This window comes from Sceloporus undulatus, chromosome 4 (assembly GCF_019175285.1).
Source record: "Sceloporus undulatus isolate JIND9_A2432 ecotype Alabama chromosome 4, SceUnd_v1.1, whole genome shotgun sequence".
NCBI classification, from domain to species: Eukaryota; Metazoa; Chordata; class Lepidosauria; order Squamata; family Phrynosomatidae; genus Sceloporus; species Sceloporus undulatus.
In genome coordinates, this window is record NC_056525.1 from 11,975,806 (window position 1) to 11,994,751 (window position 18,946).

An 18,946-nucleotide genomic window follows, 5' to 3' on the forward strand; every position below is an offset into this window, starting at 1 on the left:
CCTGAGACAGAAACTGACTGCCTATTATACCATTGAAGGCATGTTTATGAATTCAAAATCATAACTGGATGGCCTTTGGAATCCATTCCAGCTGTAAGATTCCATGAAAATCATGTTTTATTTCCTTAGGTAATGGCTTGGAATATTAAGTTCTGAGTATTTTTCTCAATAAAGTACCACATCTTATTTTGGGAGAGAGTGATTAAAATAATGTAATGCATTCTTATCTGGGTGGATTCCAAACTAGCACGTTCTTCTTTTGCCTTGGGCTTCTCAGCCAAGCTACTAAACAGATGTGTGTTAATTTTATTCATGTACTTATAAAATCACTTCTTTCCTGCTTTCAGCCCTAGCATGGGCCACCAAAATGGCTTATATAACTGGGTGGGGGAAGAGGACAACCATCAAAGAACAAAGATTAAAACTAAAACCTTCAGATCAAAAGGAGTAGATTTAAAACTTTAGGTTAGCCATCATAAAGTGAAGGTATCTTGAAGTGGGAAAGCTTGGATACTAGAGCTTTAGATATATCCCAAAATCAGGCAGGTTATTGTTACTAGATTAACAGTAAGGATAAAGCCCTTTGTTGATCAGTTGATCAATTCTGCATTCTATGGGACCCTGGGACTTGCAATTTCTCCCCCTCTTCTCAGCCTCACAAGTTACTTTTCCTACTTAAAAGTTACTTTTTTACTACTCCTCTGGGCTGTGCCTTGGGACAGCTATGCAGTCTCATGAAAAGACAAAATACTGGAAATGTAGTGTTTCATCAGTTTAAGTCGCTATGCGGATTCATGTCATAACGTGAATGTTTTATCACATTTGGTTGCCCTTCTGTTGCCCTTCCGAATTGAGGGTGAATTGAATCCAAGGCAAGTCACGTGATGCGAATTCATGCAAAGCAGAGTGAGTGCAAATTGTATTACCACACCGGTGCAAAACCATGTGGATTCAACTATTCAAATTGGGACCCTTGCACATGCTCAGTGGGGCTCTGGATGCTTTCCTCCTTCCCTGCCCCCTCCTTAGCTGTCATCCTTCATCAGGCTGAAGGAGCAGTCAGGGGAGGATGAGATAGGTGGCAGGGTGGCAGAGAGGATGAGATGACATGAAGGAGGAGGAGGGGGATGAAGGATCAGGACACAAGGGGCCAAGGGGAGCGACATCGGAGTGATCTTCCACACCAGACCAATTCAAAGTGAAATCGAAGTGAGCTTGAAAGTGAATTCTGTGAATTCACTTTCCCCCCCGATTTCACCAAAATGAGGGGTCACTTTGGAATCACTGCGGAAGCGCCACGGAAGGAGCACCCATAGAAAGGAATCTCGGCTGAAAACACATTCACGTTATGACATGAATCCACATCGTTGGACCCACAGTCACCCTGGATCTGAGCTGCAAAAAGCTCCAAAAAGCTCAGTGTGATAAACACCTGAGTATCTTTAACTGGTATGAGCCTATTTTTGGAAAGTTACTTTGGGGAACTACAGCTTTAAAGGAGATATCCAAAGTGTGGCGGCTATTTGGAGGATAGAATTCATCACCCTGGATAATTCATTTAAGGTCCTGTCTAAAACCCAAAGCAGATTCACCACCCCACTTATATGGAAGCCACAACTACCACTAGGCCCATTTAATTTATGTCTTTCTACATCATCCTCTTGTTGTGCCTTTTAGATGCTTTGCGTAAAAACACCCATCAACCTCAATCATCATGGCTACTGGTGAAGGATGATGAGACATGTAGTCCACAACACCCGAAGCGGACTGTGTCTAAGAGAAGGTCGGACTGCACTGATTCACAGCAGCCCTACACATTTTCAGGCAGGGTTGAACCCAGGACTTTTTGAAGAGAAGGCATATGCATCAAGAGCAATGGTTTTTCCATTTATCAATATAGTCATTTTAAAAGGGTATTTATCTGTGGAAAAATATCACTACTGATTTTTTGGGTTAATATTTAAGAATATTTTGATTTTATCCATCAGCTAAAAATCAGATTGTTAATCAGTTCTTGTTATAGTGATCAGCTATTGGAAGGCATTCCCAAATTGACCTCCTCGGAATGTCCACTCTCCAGTTGGGAATTGTCGTTTTTAATGGTATTTTAAGGTGGGAAGGAGATAGCGAATTGGATTTTATGTTTTGCTATGTTTTTACTTGTGGTTTGTTGTGTTTTATTTTTATTGTTCTTATGTTTGTTATTACCTGTCTCGATCCAATACAGGGAGAGGTGGGATACAAATTATTATTATTATTATTATTATTATTATTATTATTATTAGTTGTTGTTGTTGTTGTTGTTGCTGCTGTTGTTGTTGTTGTTAACTTAATGATCAAGCTACCAAAAGAAAAAAGGAAAAAAAGCCAAATAGCCAGCATGGTGTAGTAGTTTGAGTGTTGGACTATGACTCTGGAGATCAGGATTCAGATCCCAGCTTGGCAATGGAAATCCTCTGTGTGGCCTTGGGCTAGTCACACTCTCTTGCCCTCAGAGGGAGGCAAAGGCAAATCCCCTCAGAAGAAACTTGCCAAGAAAACTCCATGATAGGCTCACTTTAGGGTTGCCATAAGTTGGAAATGACTTGAAAGCATACAACAATGGCAACAAAACAAAAAGAAAGAGGGAGGCAAAAATTAAAATTATTAAATGCTCAACATATCTGGTATATTTTTTTTCTTTGGTCTGGTGATAAGTGGTCATTTGTAAAGAACAAGTGAGTGTGTGTACATTAATAATTGTGTCAAAGAGGGAATTTTAACTGATGTAATTTTCTCCATCATTCATGACAAGCTGCACTTAGCAAAATCCCTTCATTTGCATGATGGCTGTATCTCAGCAACACCCTTTTCGTGGATTACATTCAGACTCAGCAAATTCACAAAATAATGTCCTGATAAGCACTGAGTAGCCTCACCTCACTTAGATTAGTAGAAATTATGCCACCTGCAAGCTCTTACTGGATGTCCCACAAAGGATGTACTGTGGGCCCTTTGTATCCATTGGGGTTTGGTTCCAGGACCCCCCATGGATACCAAAATCCATGGGCGCTCAAGCCCCATTAAATGCAATGGTATAGTAAAATGATGTCTGGTACATAAAAAGGCAAGTTCAAGATTTGCTTTTTTGGAATCTATCTATCTATCTATTTATCTTCAAGTTGTGGATGGTTGAATCCATGGGTAAAGGATCTGTGAATATAGAGTGCTGCTGTATATAGAACCTTAGAAATAAATCAGTATCACCTTATGAATAAAGTGGTAAAGCTCTCAAAACCACCTGCCATGGAGCTGAATTCAGTAGTGAAAGCTCAATGCAAACATATGTCATGTTTGGCCAGGCTAAATGATCCAATTTCCTGGAATTTCTCTTAAGGCAAAATCTATAATCAATTTGTGAATTCACTGTCAGGTGAAACATCAAGAGGAATTTGGGAGGAAATCCAAATGAATGTCCAAAATGTTTTAGTGCAAACCTACAAATGTTTTTTTTTTCAAAAGTAAGGCTCACTGTATTCAGTGGGACTTGTCCCATGTACCTTTACATATGACTGCAGCTTTGGTGTGGTTCTTCTCAACAATTGGACATTGCCATGTAGTTTCACTTGCAGTGAATTTGATGGTAAAATAAAATAATGTTCTTTATGTAATCTATGAACAGATTGGTTTAGCCCAATTGTGAGGGGCAAAAAAGTTTTTATAGGAAAAATAAAGGCTTTTCAGAGAGGCTTCATCCCTCCCTCCCCCCCATTCTAACCCTATAAGGTGACATACAAAGATAATTATAAGGTATCTATTTGAAATGATTGGATAAGATAAGAGCTGTTCCCAGTGACATTTTAGCTAAGGTCAAACAGATGACAGATGCTTACTATCAGCTTCCATTGAGCATGGCCAGATCATGAGACTCAGGATGAAAATGGATAGTGATTTCTCCAAAGCCTTAGGCATGTTTCCATTGGTAGTTTGCTCCTATGACTCTTGAAAAAAAAAGTTAATGATTCTTACTTTTAATCAACTTCATGAGCTATTGCTCTTATGATATAGGAAGAATCTATGCAGATAACACAATTTTTCAGCTGTTGGGGAGTTTGAGTCTTGTTGATGCTCCTTACTCACAACTCATGAACCAGGAACTGGCCCAATATGAACAGAGACAATGCACAAGTATGGGTGATGCCTGAGGTTGTCATGTTAACAGTTGACTGTGCTACAAACTAACTTTTTTAAAAAACTAACTGATTTGGTGAGGGAATAGGGATGTCACAGAGAAACAGGGCTATTTGATCACATACCTGATAATTAATGGCACAAGAAATTGTAGTTGCAACAGCAGAGTTAGAAAACATTTTGATTTCAAAAGCTTGCATTGGAATTTTTGTTCCTTTGCAGTTGCCATGATAAAGTCATGGAACAGCCTGGACTCCAGACTTTTTGTTACCAGCAGCATAACATCTGGATTTTGGAAATTTTGTTTTATTTGGGCTGTATCTCCCAGAATCCACCAGTCAGTATGTCACAAGCCACACTGACTGGAACATGCTATGAGTGATAGTCAAAGAAGTAGCTTTTCCAAACCCTGATAAAATCCCACTGCTCCTCCCCTCACACAAAGTGTGGGTGTTAAAATATAATAAACTTAAATTTGCTGTCCTTTAATTTTAAAGTCTGACATAAACTGGTTAAACATAAGGAGCCCTTTCATACTATAGTTATAGAACTATGGTTCCCCTTTAACTGCAATGGTTCTATCCTATGGAATCCTGGAATTTGCACTTTAAGGAAAGGCATGTAGAATTGTCAGCCAGAGAACTCTAGAGCCTCAGCAAACTACAAATTTCAGGATTCTGTAGGATGCAAGCATGGCACTTAAAATACGTAGTGCTATAACTGTGTAGAATAAAAGGAACTTGTTGTGGGGATGTTTTGCTCTTCCCACTGGCAATTTTAGGTGTGGCTGATGGGAACTGATGTGCAAAATAACCAGAAGGCCAGGTGTACTTGGCTTTGTATTGCTACTAAGCATCTACATGCTTTCACCACTATATGGGTTCTGACTATGCCAAGGGATCTTGTAGCATTTTTGAGACTAGCTGGTAGCATGTGCTTTTGCAGACCTGAACTTTTGTAGACTTTAGCCTCCTTCCTCAGACGGGGAGTGCATCCATGAAAGCTCATGCCACCAGCTTCTTTCTTTCAGTCTCAAAAGTGTTACAAGATCCCTTTGCATACTGATTTTCCATGGCTATGTCTTTGAATTCTACCATATGGGTTTTGAGAACGGTATCTATTGTTGTATTGTTGTTTTTAATGTGGATTTTTCTTACTGCACAAGCAGTTGTATCCATTTGCCTCTTTCCCATTTGCACCTGAGGAGGTCCACTCATTATGTCACACATTGCCATGTGGGCTTATACTCATCCCATCTAAGTTAGTCACTGTTTTCCTAGACCAATAAACTGACCTCACTCAAGGTTCCCTGCTTTCGATATGAATGGGACTTCTAGTGAGTCATACTGAGTTCCCATTTAGCCGTGGAAGAGGACAGTTGAAGATGCATGTGTGTGGGTGGGGGAGACGTGTGGCTACGTGAAGTAGCTGCTATGAACCTTACAAAGGTTTTCCTCTAAAGCTTGGGTCAGGAAAACCCAACCTTGTGAGAGAGTTGCGTGTGTTGTGTCTTCAAGTCATTTCCACTTGTAGCATCCCTTTAGCGAACCTATCATGGGGTTTTGTTGGCAAGATTTATTCAGAGGTTTGCCATTGCCTTCCCATGAGGCTGAGAGCATGTGATCTGAGTTGCAAGAGACCTCAAGGGGCATGAGGTCCGACCCCATTCTGCCATGCAGGAACACAGTATCAAAGCATTCCCAACAAATGGACATCCAGCCTCTCTTTAAAACCTCCAGAGAAGGAGACTCTACCACACTCTGAGAAAGTGTGTTCCACTGTTCAACAGCCCTTACTGTCAGGAAGTTCTTCCTAACATTTAATTGGAATCTCTTTTCCTGTTGTTTGCATCCATTGTTCTGGGTCCTAGTCTCTGGAGCAGCAGAAAACAAGCTTGCTCCATCCTCAAAGTGGCACCCCTTCAAATATTTAAAGAGGGCTATCATATCACCTCTTAGCCTTCTCTTCTCAATGCTAAACACCCCCAGCTCCCAAAGTATACTGTGAATACTGTGTCCCATCCTGGGCACCACAGTTCAAAAAGGATGTTGAAAAGCTGGAGGTGTCCAAAAGCGGGGGACCAAAATGGTGAAGGGCCTAGAAGCCATGTCTTATGAGGAGAGACTTATTTTGCTTGTTTTCTACTGCTCCAGAGAACAAGACCTGGAACAATGGATGCAAGCTCCAGGAAAAGAGATTCCACCCCAACATTAGGAGGAATGTCCTGACAGTAAGGGCTCTTTGATAGTGGAAGACACTCTCTCAGAACAGTGGAGCCTCCTAGTTTGGAGGCTTTTAAACAGAGGCTGGATGGCCATTTGTTGCGCATGCTTTGATTGTGAATTCCTGCATGGCAGAATGGCGTTGGACAGGATGGCCCTTGTGGTCTCTTCCAACTCTACAATTCTTTGATTCTATAAGTCTCCCCTCAATAATAATAATAATAATAATAATAATAATAATAATAAATATGAAGTCAAAGGCTTTCATGACTGGCATCCATAGTTTTTTGTGGGTTTTTTGGGCCACATAGCCCGAAAAACCACAAAAAACCTAGTAAGAATAATAAAATTTTATTTATATCCCCCAACAGAAATAAAAACACATAGTAAACAAGAAAGACAGCATACAAAACAAACCCATTATCCCTCCCTTCAACACAATGATAAGGCATTTTGGCTGCCTCCTCGGGACACATCTCACAGACCCCTCAGCCCCCAATCTGGGGAAAGCAATGCAGGAGAGAGAGAGAGAGAGAGAGAGAGAGAGAGAGAGAGAGAGAAGGGAGGGGGGAATAAAAAGGCGTTTCCCGCCATCTGCAGGTGGATGACCGGAGGTAACCCCAGCCTGCAGAAGAGCCCCCTCCCTTGAACTGAGCCATTCCCAGCCTCGCCCCTTTCCTCTGGCGCGGTGCATAATTACGCACCTGCTCCAGCAGCTCCCAGGAGAGACCGAGGAGGAGCGGGGGGGGGGGGGCGCCTCGACGCGGGAAGGCAAGCGCCCATTTGCACGTGGCTGGCAGCGGCAGCAGAAGCAGTGGCTGCGGAGCCTCCCTGCTTCCCGGCTGGCAGGAAAGGCAGCAGCCGGCATCCCCGTTTGCCTGCCTTCTTCTGAGGAAGGCTGCGCTGGGGAAGGAGAGCATTGCGTGGGGGGGGGTGGGGGGGGGGGTGGGGGGGGGGAAGGAGGCTGGAAAGAAGGGTGCCTCGTGTGGGGGCCTTTGCTCTCTGAAGAGTACATACAGAAGCAAGAAACAGATAGATATATATTATACTGTACATACACACACACACACACATTGCGCTCTGTGTGTGTGTGTGTGTGTGTGTTACAAACACACAGACTCTAACCATTAAAGGACAACAATATCAACAAATACAGGGCATTAAAGGACAACAAATACACACACAGACACACTATCCCTTAAACAATAATAATCACCATTATTATTATTATTATTATTATTATTATTATTATTATTATTATTTCTTACCCACTCCCCCCTTGAGGCGGGGAACAACAACGGACTAACAAGTACATAACATCAGTTAAAAAGGCATATCTCTTAAAAGAACATTATGTGTGTATGTACACACACATATTTTACACACACACTCACTAACCATTAAAGGACAACAACAACATACGCACACACACACACATATATGCACACATACACTATTCTTTATTATTGTTATTATTATTTTTTACCCACCCCTCCCCATGGATCGAGGCAGGGAACAACAACTGACCAACAAGTACATAACATCAGTTAAAAAGACCTATCAGTTAAAAGAACATACAATCTATTTCATGGAACTTTCAAGCATCAGTGAAAGAGGCAAGATATCTATCTATGGACAGTACTTTCTTTAATGGTAGCATTGCTTGGTAATTCTAAAAGCAGTCTCCAGGATAAACCATCTCTTTTGTCTCTTTTCACTCATAGCTGCTTCTTCCTCCCCCCCTTTAGAAAAGGTATCTGTTTTCATTGCTGCAAGCCGCCTTGAGAAGCAGTTCCAGGGAGAGACAAGATATAAATGAATGAATAAATAATAATCCCTACTGAAGAGGGGATCTGTCTGAGCCCATCCTTTCCAATTCCCATGTCAGTCTGAAAGGAAAGAAAGAACGGGGCTCTTAATGATCACCGGTTTCTGTCTGATTTGTCATGCCATAATAATCCATCCGTGTTTAATAGTCTCATCTGATGCACATTTCTTTCTTTCTCCCCTTGTTTTCTCTCTCCCTCCTCCTTCCATCAAGTCTTCTAAAATATGGTTCATCAGATCTTGGAGAGAAACTGAATATTATCCCACTCTTACCAGAAATAAACAGGGGACCCTGTTTGCAGAAAGATTCTCCAAGGTACAACATCAGATGCATATTTTAAATAGCTCATTTGGGTCCTGGGATGCATCTACACTGTATAAATAATGCAGTTTGACACTTCTTTAAGTGCTGTTGCTCCAGCTTATGGAATCCTGGGATTTGAAGTTTTACAAGATCTTTCGCCTTCTCTGCCAAAGGATGCTGGTGCCTCAAAAAATACAGATCTACGATGCTGTAGGATGAAGCCGTGGCAGTTAAAGTGGTGTCAAACTGCATTATTTTTACAGTATAGAAAGTGACCATGAAAACATGGCAGCATTTTTTCCCTGAACATACGATGAGTGCATCACACTCAATATGCCTGTCGTTTTGAACGTGTGCATTCACATTTTTTTAAAAAAATCAGAGGAGTACATCCCACTCAACTTTGCCTTCATTTTTGCACAGGTGACATGTGCTTGGTTAGCATGGCCTCCATTTTTGGAGCATGTGAAGATTAGTATTGTCTGCATTTCTTGGCCTGGAAAGAGTGCCTCTCACAGTTTTGAGCATGTGAAGAGTGCACCTCACTCAGCCCTGCCCAAACTGTTTCACAGGTGAAGAGTGCATCTCACTTAGTAATAGTATTGCCTACATTTTTCACTATAAGGAGAGTGCATCTATCGCCAGTGTTTCTAAATTGGACAAGAGCGCCTCTCGCTCAGCATTGCTCCCCTTTTTGAGCATGTGAAGAACGCACCCCGCTCAGCATTGCCTACATTTTCCAGCACAAGTGCATCTTACTCACCTTTTGAGCATAAGTGCATACAACCACAAAGTGCATGACCCAACCACAAAGAAGGACAAGGCACCCAAGAAAGTAGAAAGGTCAAGAAAAATGTAGAACATGACCAAATGAAAGCTTAAAAACACTCATATAGATATAAATGCGTGTTTCTTATTCATACTCAAACTGGACGACATTTTGGAATTCCTCCTGGACAAAAGGCTGAAATGTAGGACATGTCCCAGAAAAGGAGGACATCTGGTCACCATGCATGCTTCTTACTCAGGAATGCCTACATTTTTGAGCCTAAGATCAGTGCATCTCGCACAGCGTTGCCTATATTTTTGAGTATGACATGTCCATCTCACTCAGTATTGCCTACATTTTAAGAGTCCATCTCTCTCAGTATTGTCTACAATACTGAGATAAGTGCCTCTCACTCAGCATTGCCTACATTTCTGAGCATAAGATCAGTGCATCTTGCTCAGTACTCCCAACATTTTTGAGTTTAAGATAAGTGCAACTCGCTTGGGATGGCCTGCATTTCTGAGCATGTGAAAAGCACATCAGGTTCAGTAGTCCCTGCATTTCTTAAGCACAAGAAGAGTGGATCCCAGCCAGTGTCACCCACACTTTTGAGCATGGGAAGAGCACCACTCACTCTTCCTGGGCCTTCTCCAAAATTAGAAGCAAGGAAGAAATGGCATGAATACACAGACACATCTCCACAATGTCACCTTTTGAAGAATGAAGGGAAGCAAAACTGGGCTAGAAAGGGTTGAAAGAAAGTCCTAGCTGGATCCATCTTCTCCTTGGACGAGAAATAGTTCTGTCTCCAAAGGAAGATCTGAAAGAGGGTTCAATCCCACTTCCCCCCAAAAAGAAGGACTGGGGGCGGACTATAGGCTCCCTCCTCTCTCCCTCCCCCTGTTTCTCTCATCCGTCCTCAGCCACTGCATCCCTGCTGAGTGCTGAATCATCTCCAGGCTGCTTCTGCTCGCCTTCCTCACCCAGATGTTGCACCAGCTCCACCCCGCCCGTGTTTTGCCCACAGCCGCGCGTGGGCCCAGATGCCCCTTCCTAGGAGAAAAAGATGCTCCTGAGCATCACCAGGCGACCAAGCTAAGTGCCACCGGGTGCCTAAGCTCACCTGCAGACTTTCCTCACCCATCTTGATCCTTTCTGTTCCCAAGTGGATGGGCTTGACATGTGTCAATCCCTTCCTGAGCCTTCCCACGCGTGGATCCCCCTACTGGAGCCGTAAAAGCCCGTTTCTCCCCCCTTCCCTGGCTGCCTGCCATGCATTTTGAGCCTTGGAGAAGCAAGCAATCCAACACCAGGGTTTGGGTGTTGGCAGCACCCTTTTCAAAGCCAGCCAAGAAAACGGATCAGTCGATACACACGTGCATGCAAACACGCATCACCTATAGAGGCATACATGCAAAGAGTTCTATCCAGCTGTGCATCCTCTTTGCTCCATTGCCATTTATTCTCCCTTCTAAACAATCTCCTCTGTCTTGCCTTCAGCTGCTTCCTGCCCATCGCCTCCCAGTTTTACCTGTCTTTGGGGCACCAGGGCTCTCCGATCTCCTCCGCTCCTTTCATCAGTTTCTCCTCCTTTCTCTCTGCTTCTCTTTCTCCCTTCCCTTCCATTCAATCTTTCTGGAATCCCGCCCACCTGCAATGAGCGACGTGGGGCCGAGCCAATGAGGGAGCCCCTCAGGACCGGTGGCCTTATCTCAGCTCAGCCAATCGCACCCACGCGAGCAATCAAGGTAAACCAGGAGGATGCATCCGCACTGCAGAAATAATCCGGTGTGACACCATTTTTAACTGCCATGACTCCATGCTACGGAACTCTGGGAGCTGTAGTTTGCTGATCAGAATAGCAATGTATCACCTCCAGCGTCAGAGGCATACTGTGCCACTATATATCAGGTCAGGGGAAACGTGAGGTGGATAATGACAGATGATTTCCATCTGGCATTAATCTGAACATTAAAGTCACTATCCAAAGTGCTGAATGTACTTTGGGAGAAAAACTGGCATCTTTAATGTTCAGACTAAAATCCAGAACAAATGCACTACCTTAATGACACAAAAGCCACCAGCTGTCACAGAATAGGCAATCTATTGGTCATTCTGGGAATAGAATGCTGGTCTAGATACACCAATGGTTTGACTCAGCAGGACTTTATTCTCATAGAATCATAGAATTGGAAGAGACCACAAGGGCCATCTAGTCCAACCCCTGCTGTGCAGGAACTCACAATCAAAGCAGTTCTGACAGATGGACCATCCAGCCTCTGTTGAAAAACCTTTAAAGAAGGAGACTCCGCCTCACTCAAGGCAGCATATTCCACTGTTGAACAGCTCTTACCATCAGGAAGTTTGGATGGAATCTCTTTTCCTCTAGCTTGTATCTGTTGCTCAAAGTCCTAGTCTCTGGAGCAGCAGAAAACAAGCTTGCTCCATCTTCAACATGACATCCCCTCAGATATTCAAACATGCCTATCCTGTCACCTCTTAATCTTCTTTTCCCCAGGGCAAACATACCCAGCTCCCTAAGGCACTTCTCTTAAGACATGGGTCTCCAGACCTTTTAGCATTTTGGTCGCCCTTCTCTGAACACACTCCAGACTGTCCATATTCTTGACTGTGGTGCAAAGAACTGGACAAAGTATTCCAGGAGAGGTCTCACCAAGCAGAATAAAGTGGCACTATTACTTTTCTCAAATAAGACATTATACCTCTGTTAATACAGCCTATAATGGTAATGGCATTTTAGTTGCATTTTTAGCTGACTCTACTAAGATTCCTAAATCCATTTCACATGTACTGTTGTCACCCATTCTATATCTGTGCATTTCATTTTTTTCCTGCTTTTTTATACATGGATTCAGGCATCCACAGTTTGAAAATGTTCCAAAAAAGTATAAATCTCAAATATCAAACCTTGATTTTCCATTTTTTTATAAGGGACACCATTTTGCTATGTCATTATATTTCATGGGACTTGAGCATCCATGGATTTTGTTATCCACGGGGGATCTTGGAACCAAATCCCAGCATATAACAAGGGCCCTCTGTACCTTGGATTTCTCCCTGTTGCAATTCATTTTGTTAGTTTTGGCCCTGATGTATATTCTGTTATAGCCATTTTGAATTCTGATCTTGGCTGCATCTACATTGCAGAAATAATCCTATTTGACACTACTTTAACGGCTATTGCTCAGTGCTATGGAATTCTAGGAATTGTAGTTTGCTGTCCTGCCAGATCTCTCTAACAGAGAAGGCTAAACCTCACAAAACTACAATTACCAGAATTCCATAGCATTGAGCCATGGCAGTTAAAGTGGTGTGAAACTGGAGTATTTCTTCAGTGTGATGTTGCTCTTGTCCTCTTGTCCATTGGCTACCTCTCCTAATTCAGTGTAATCTGCAAATCTGATAAGTATGCCCCCAATTCTGTCATCCAAATCATTGATAAAGATGTTGAATAGCACTGAGCCCAGGACTGAACCCTGTGGGACCCCACTGGCCACTTCTTTCCAGGATGAAGAGGAGCCTTTAGTGCACACACTTTGGGTTCAGTTGTTCAATTGTAAATTCACCTAATAGTTGCATTGGCTAGGTGTGGACTGTACATTGTAGAAATAATGCAGTTTGACACTGCTTTAAATGTTGTAGCTTCATCCTATGGAATCCTTGAGGTTGTAATTTTACAAGATCTTTAGTTTTTACTGTCAAAGAGTGCTGCTACCTCACAAATTTACATATCCTGGTATTCTGTGGGATGGAGCCAAGGCAGTTATAGTGGAGTCAAACTACATTATTTCTGCAGTGTAGATGAAGCCTAGCCCACGTTCTACTAACTTCTTTGCAAGAATATCATGCAGGAGCTTGTCAAAAGCCTTGATGAAATCAAAGTACATCCTCAGCCATCTCTTCATCTACCCTAACCCTTTATTTTATGTTCCTCCTGAGACAGCTGCAAAAGTGAAGCCAGATAAATCCACAAGGATTCAAAAATGATTTTTAGGTACATGATTAACTAAGTGAAACCTTTTAAGTATGTTTTATGTTTTAAATTCTACATTGTTTAATTGTATTTTAAGAGGGGTGGGTGGTTTGAGGGTTCGGACTGTATATTTTAATCTTGTAAGCCACCCTGATTGCATTTTGCAGAGAGACGGGATATAAATAAATTTTATTGTATTATTGTTATTGTTATTCATGTTCAGAGGTAGTCTGTAACTGAAACCCACTTGCTGGGAAACAATAAGGAAGGAAGGTGGTTGCTTTTATTCTGCTTGTGTGTCTCCTCGATTCATGTGGCTGCCCACATCTGGGAACAAGATACTGGAAAATATGCATGTTTGGTTTGATCCAACAAGGCTTTTCTTACACTGTTATGTATAATTAACATATGGAACCCACTACCACTTTTTGGGGAATTAGAAACTGAAGATGACTATGACATGGAATAGTTATAAAGGAATGAAGGAAGTTCCTCAGGTATAAATGTACAATATTGAATACTGAAGTCAGGGTCAATTGTGCTAAATGTCTGGAGCCGAGTCATTCAGCTTGCCTGTCATGGTGTGAAGTGTTAACCTGGAAGAGCATAGTTTTACTTGCTTGCTATTTACTGGTGTTAATGTGCAATTAATACATTATTAATATGTTATTAATACAGAGAATCAGCATGGTGTAGTGGTTTGAGCATTGGACTATGATTTTGGAGACCAGGTTTGAATCCTGGCTCGGCCGTGTAAACCCATTGGGCAACCATGGGCACGTCACACTCTTTCAGCTTCAGAGGATGGTAAAGGGCAAACTCCCTCTGAAGAAACTTGCCAAGAAAATTCCACGATAGGTTCACCTTAGAGTTGCCATAAGTTGGAAATGACTTGAAGGCACACAACAACAGCCACAACCACCACAACAACGTGCTATACTGTACTATGGGAAGTGATGGGATATATAGTGGGGTGTTAATTGCTAGAAAATATTGGCCACATTCCTTTGCGGTTAATGTGCAAACGGAAAGAAACTGAGATTGCCTAGAGAAGATCCAAGGTCACTTCCTTGGGGAAATTGGCAGAAGGAGAAAAGAGGGCTCCATGGGAAAAGAGAAAGTAACAAGTATTTTGCTTCTGTAACAAATGAGAATGTATCCCTTCCAAAGATTTGAAATCGTATGTGCTTTAATTATGCCTTGCTAAAGCTTGCTGGTTAGTTCTAACAATCAATAACTTTATTACAGTAAAAAACCAACAAATCAAAAATAAAATGACACGTAAAATTACATTTTATGTTCTAACAACACCCATCTCTGGTGTACATCACTAGTTGCTGAATAAATGTTTTATGAATTTCACCACTGAAGCCTGGATTTCTGAACTAGGTGGTTACTGGATTGACATTATACTACAGTGGGTCTCAGGTATCAGCTGGGGTTTGGTTCCAAGTGGATGCTCAAGTTCCAATAAATACAATGGCATAACAAAATGGTTTCCCTTATATAAAATGGCAAAATCAAGGTTTGCTTTTTTGGAGAATATATATATTCAAGTCATGGATGGATAAAGAATCTGTGGATACAAAGGGCTGACTGTATTTCCCGTTTCTAGATATGGATGCAAAAGCTGGACCATGAAGATAGCTGATAGGCAGATGATCAATTGCAGACATGTGGTGCTGCCTGAGGGGATCATGGACTGCCTAAAAGACAAATCAATGGGTCCAAGCCCAAACTCTCATTAGAAGCCAGAATGATTAAACGGAGGCTATTGTATTTGGTACATATCATGAGATGGCTTATTAGAAAAAATGTTAAAGCTGAAGGCATTTGGAAAAAAAGGAAGACCACATTACATGTGGATTGATTCAATCAAGGAAAGCATGGATTGATTCAATCAAGGCACTTGGTAAGAAGAGGTCTTTCTTTCATAGGGTCACCATAAGTTGAAAGCAGGCAACAATAATAAAACACTTTTTAAGATAGTGAAAACACACCCACACACAAATGCGCACATGAAAGAAAAAAAGGGAAAGGAAATAGGAAAGACATACCAATCAGGAGCAAAAGATAACAGGAAAAACATCCTTACTTTTTGCCATGTGCCTTTGGTTTTCACCCAGGCATCATGCCCACAAGGATTGACTAATTTTTAAAATTTGACTTATTTCTTTGTTCATGATCAAGTAGTCCAAAGTTACATTACCCATGTGTCTAGTGTAGCTGATTGAAATATGTGTGTTGTTTGCTTTCAAGTTGTTCCCAACTTACCACGACCCTAAGGCAAACCTATCATAGAGGTTTCCTTGGCAGATTTCTTCAGAGGGGGTTTGCCATTGCCATCCTCTGAGGCTGAGAAAGTGTGACATGCCCAGCATCACCCACTGGGTTTTCATAACTAACTTACTTTTTTATTTAACATTTCCAAATGAATCCAAGAAAATGTAATGTAATCACAACTCTTGTAAGGTATATTACAGACACTTCACATTCCACTTGTTTACTTTTGAAGAAACAGGAGTTAGGGCATGGAGGAGGCCAGGAATATAAGCAGATAAATGTGTTCTGAATCAAACTAATTTCATTTCTCTTCCCTTAGCATTTCATGCTATCCTGGAGTCTTTTGTCCTGTGGTTGGATGCAACTCCCAGTTTGGAAACCAATGAAGAATTGGTCTTCTCCTCCTCCTTCTCCTTCTCCTTCTTCTTGGAAATCATCCAGAAGTGTCTTTTTGATTGTTTTAAATTATTCTTAATTCCATGGTTAGTTTAATTAAAAACAACCTTTTGACTGTTTTTAATCTTTCAGTGATTTTTTTATTGGTACTTATCTTAATTTTTGTAAGGCTTCTTGAGTCCCCATGGGGGTGGGGGGGGGAAGCAGAATGTGTGTTTATATGCCCTCAAGTTGCCTACTGACTTATGACAGCCTCATGAATTTCATAGGGTTTTCTTAGACAAGGAATATCCAGAGATGGTTTTTGCCAGTTTCTTCCTCTGAAATATAGCCTATAGCACCTGTTTTCATTGGCAGACTCCCACCCAGGTACTAACCAGAACTGCCTTTTCTAAGATCAGACAGGATCTGATGCCTTTAGGTTATTTAGGCTGCTGAAAGGCAGAATACAAATACATAATTTGCTGCTTGGTCTTCTGGTTTGAAATGAGCTGGATGGCCTTATGCAGGATGCCTTGAGGCCTAGGTCTGAAAAAAAAGTCCAGTACCTTGAGCAAGTTATTATTATTATTATTATTATTAACCTTTATTTATAAAGCGCTGTAAGTTATATGCTCTCACACTCAAGGGAAGGCAATGGCAAATCTCCTCTGAACAAATCTTTCCAAGAAAATCCCAAGATAGGGTCCTATTAGAATTGCCATAAGTCACAAACTACTTGAAGGCACACAACATCATCAACAACAAAAGCAAGAATTATATAGGATATTTGGAGGAATTCCTCCCATTTAAACCCATTTACGCATGGGAGAGAAAGAAAGTAAATAAATATATTACTCATGATCAGAGTTTTAAAAGATTAGTTTTGGGGGCCTACAGCTCTTACAAAAGGGCATTTTGAGAACTGTAGTGCAAAAGAAAGCAACTTTTTTTCTAAGTTGTTCCCGTGACAGGTACATGGACCTCTCATGTTAAGAAGCATCATGCATTTGAATGCATGATATTGATAACATGCAAAAGGTCTCTCCTTTGTAACTAGCAGCATATAAACTTCCCAGATGCATCTGGTAGGCCACTATTAGAAGCATTCTTTAAAAACATATGCATAGAAAGTTGTGTTGGCCACACAGCAAAGTACAATAACATCCAAAATCCACAAAACAGTGATACCTTTATGTGGTGAATCAAAATGCCTGAAATATATAAGGCAACCTTCATGCTTTGTGTTTTTGATGCTTCTTTGTTTTGTGAATTTTGGAAGTATTCTTACAGTGTGTCTTGACTACACTGTATGTCTAGTCTACACAGTTATAGCAGGTAGATCCCACCTTAGCTGTCATGGCTCTACCTATGGAATCCTGGGATTTGTAGTTTTATGTGATACTGCAGCTCTTTGACAGAAAATTTTAAGTGAGGATATAGAGAGGAGAGACAAAGGTGCTCTCCAGACGTTCCCTAAAGGGCAGCATACAGCTGTGCCTTTACTGGCCAGATTGGGGCTGCGGCAACGTCATACCGCGGCCCAAATCTGGCCACAAAAATTGGCTCCTTTTTGTGGCCTCCAAGGGGTGGCATAGCTGCAGCAGTATAGTTTTATGATATCCCTTCGGTGCTGCATCATGTGGACTGGCAGGCTGTGTGGAACAGTGCACGCCAAAATGGCACCATGGGGCGCAGTTAGGGTGTCCAGCGGGAGTACACTGCACTGTGACTCCACCCACAGGCTGGCACAAAATGTCAGAAAGTATAGCCCCAAAGTCTCAGGGTGCTGAAAAAGATTATTTTATTCTTACGAATAGCCCTTTTGGCCTAGAATATTTAATAGCCTTCTTCAGGAACTGTTAAAAGAAAAAAAAGAGACAATACATAAATGACAAAAAATATAACTGGAGAAAAGTTACAATTTGAAATATCAGTTTTGTATACATATATCTTGCATATGTGTGTGTGTGTGTATAAACATATATACATACATACAAAAATGATATTACAAGTGTAACTTGTCTCTTGTCTCATAGTTTTTGTTGTTTATATTATGCCCATTTTCTTTCTTTTATCTTTTAACAGCCCCCTGAAGAAGGCCATTACAGTATATATTTTGAGGCCAAAATACATTGGGATATTTGTAAGAATAAAACCATCTTTTTCATCACCTTGAGGCACTGTCTCCTCCCAACTTTTGGGTGCTACCAGTCCTCTTTGTTTTTCAGAAAATTTTAAGTGTTTTATTGAACTACAGATCCGAGGAGCCTTTAGGAGGGACCCATGTCTCTTAAAGCGGTATCAAAATGCTATGTGTGTGTAGCTACACACATATCCTGATCAAACCAAGCCTTTAAAAAACAACACAAAGCTTTTATATTAAAGTTATGAGAGTTCAGTCATTCTGCATACATCATCCATAGTGACCTTTAAAACACTCCTGTAAAGTCGGTCAGTTAGTAGGACAATCTATGTACTGCAGGTTGTAGAAAAAGAGGAGAGGCTTTACCTCCATGAAAGGGAAAGGAAGGAAGGAAACAGTTAAACCCCCTGTTATAGAGCATCACTTTGCCAGTCTCCAGAGCTGCCTCTGTGCAACTGCTAATTAGTAAAACATAAACCAAACCACAGGAGATCCTAATCACCAATCTCCTGCTTAATATCTCATTTGGCCCTGAGAGACTAGCTGCATTAGCTATCCGTGTGCAGTTCAGATAAAGGAAAAATCTGGGAAACTAGAAGGAGGCCAGAGTCAAAACAGGGTTTTGCCCCAGCATACGTGAGTCCTTCCACTCCTGAATGTGTAGTCATTAATAGCTGTGATGTCTGGAGCTTTAATAGTCTTAGGGTTTGGGGATTCTGGGAGATGAAGTCCCAAACACCTGGAGAATCAAAGTTTGAGAACTACTGCATTAGAAAATTCAAGGTTCCCCCTCCCCAAACTACTAGGAGGAATAGCTAATGCTCCAGAGGACAGGATGAAAATTCAAATTGACCTT

General features: G+C 41.5%; 1 protein-coding gene across 1 annotated transcript in view; it reads right to left on the minus strand.

Annotated features, from left to right (window-relative positions):
* SLCO4A1 (solute carrier organic anion transporter family member 4A1) overlaps positions 1 to 10,911 on the minus strand; it is an 83,208-nt gene extending 72,297 nt beyond the window's left edge. Inside the window, exon 1 of the mRNA XM_042461253.1 lies at positions 10,824 to 10,911. The gene's annotated coding sequence lies outside the window, so the exon portion shown is untranslated. The remainder of the gene's footprint in view (positions 1 to 10,823) is intronic.
* Positions 10,912 to 18,946: the final 8,035 nt, after the last annotated feature.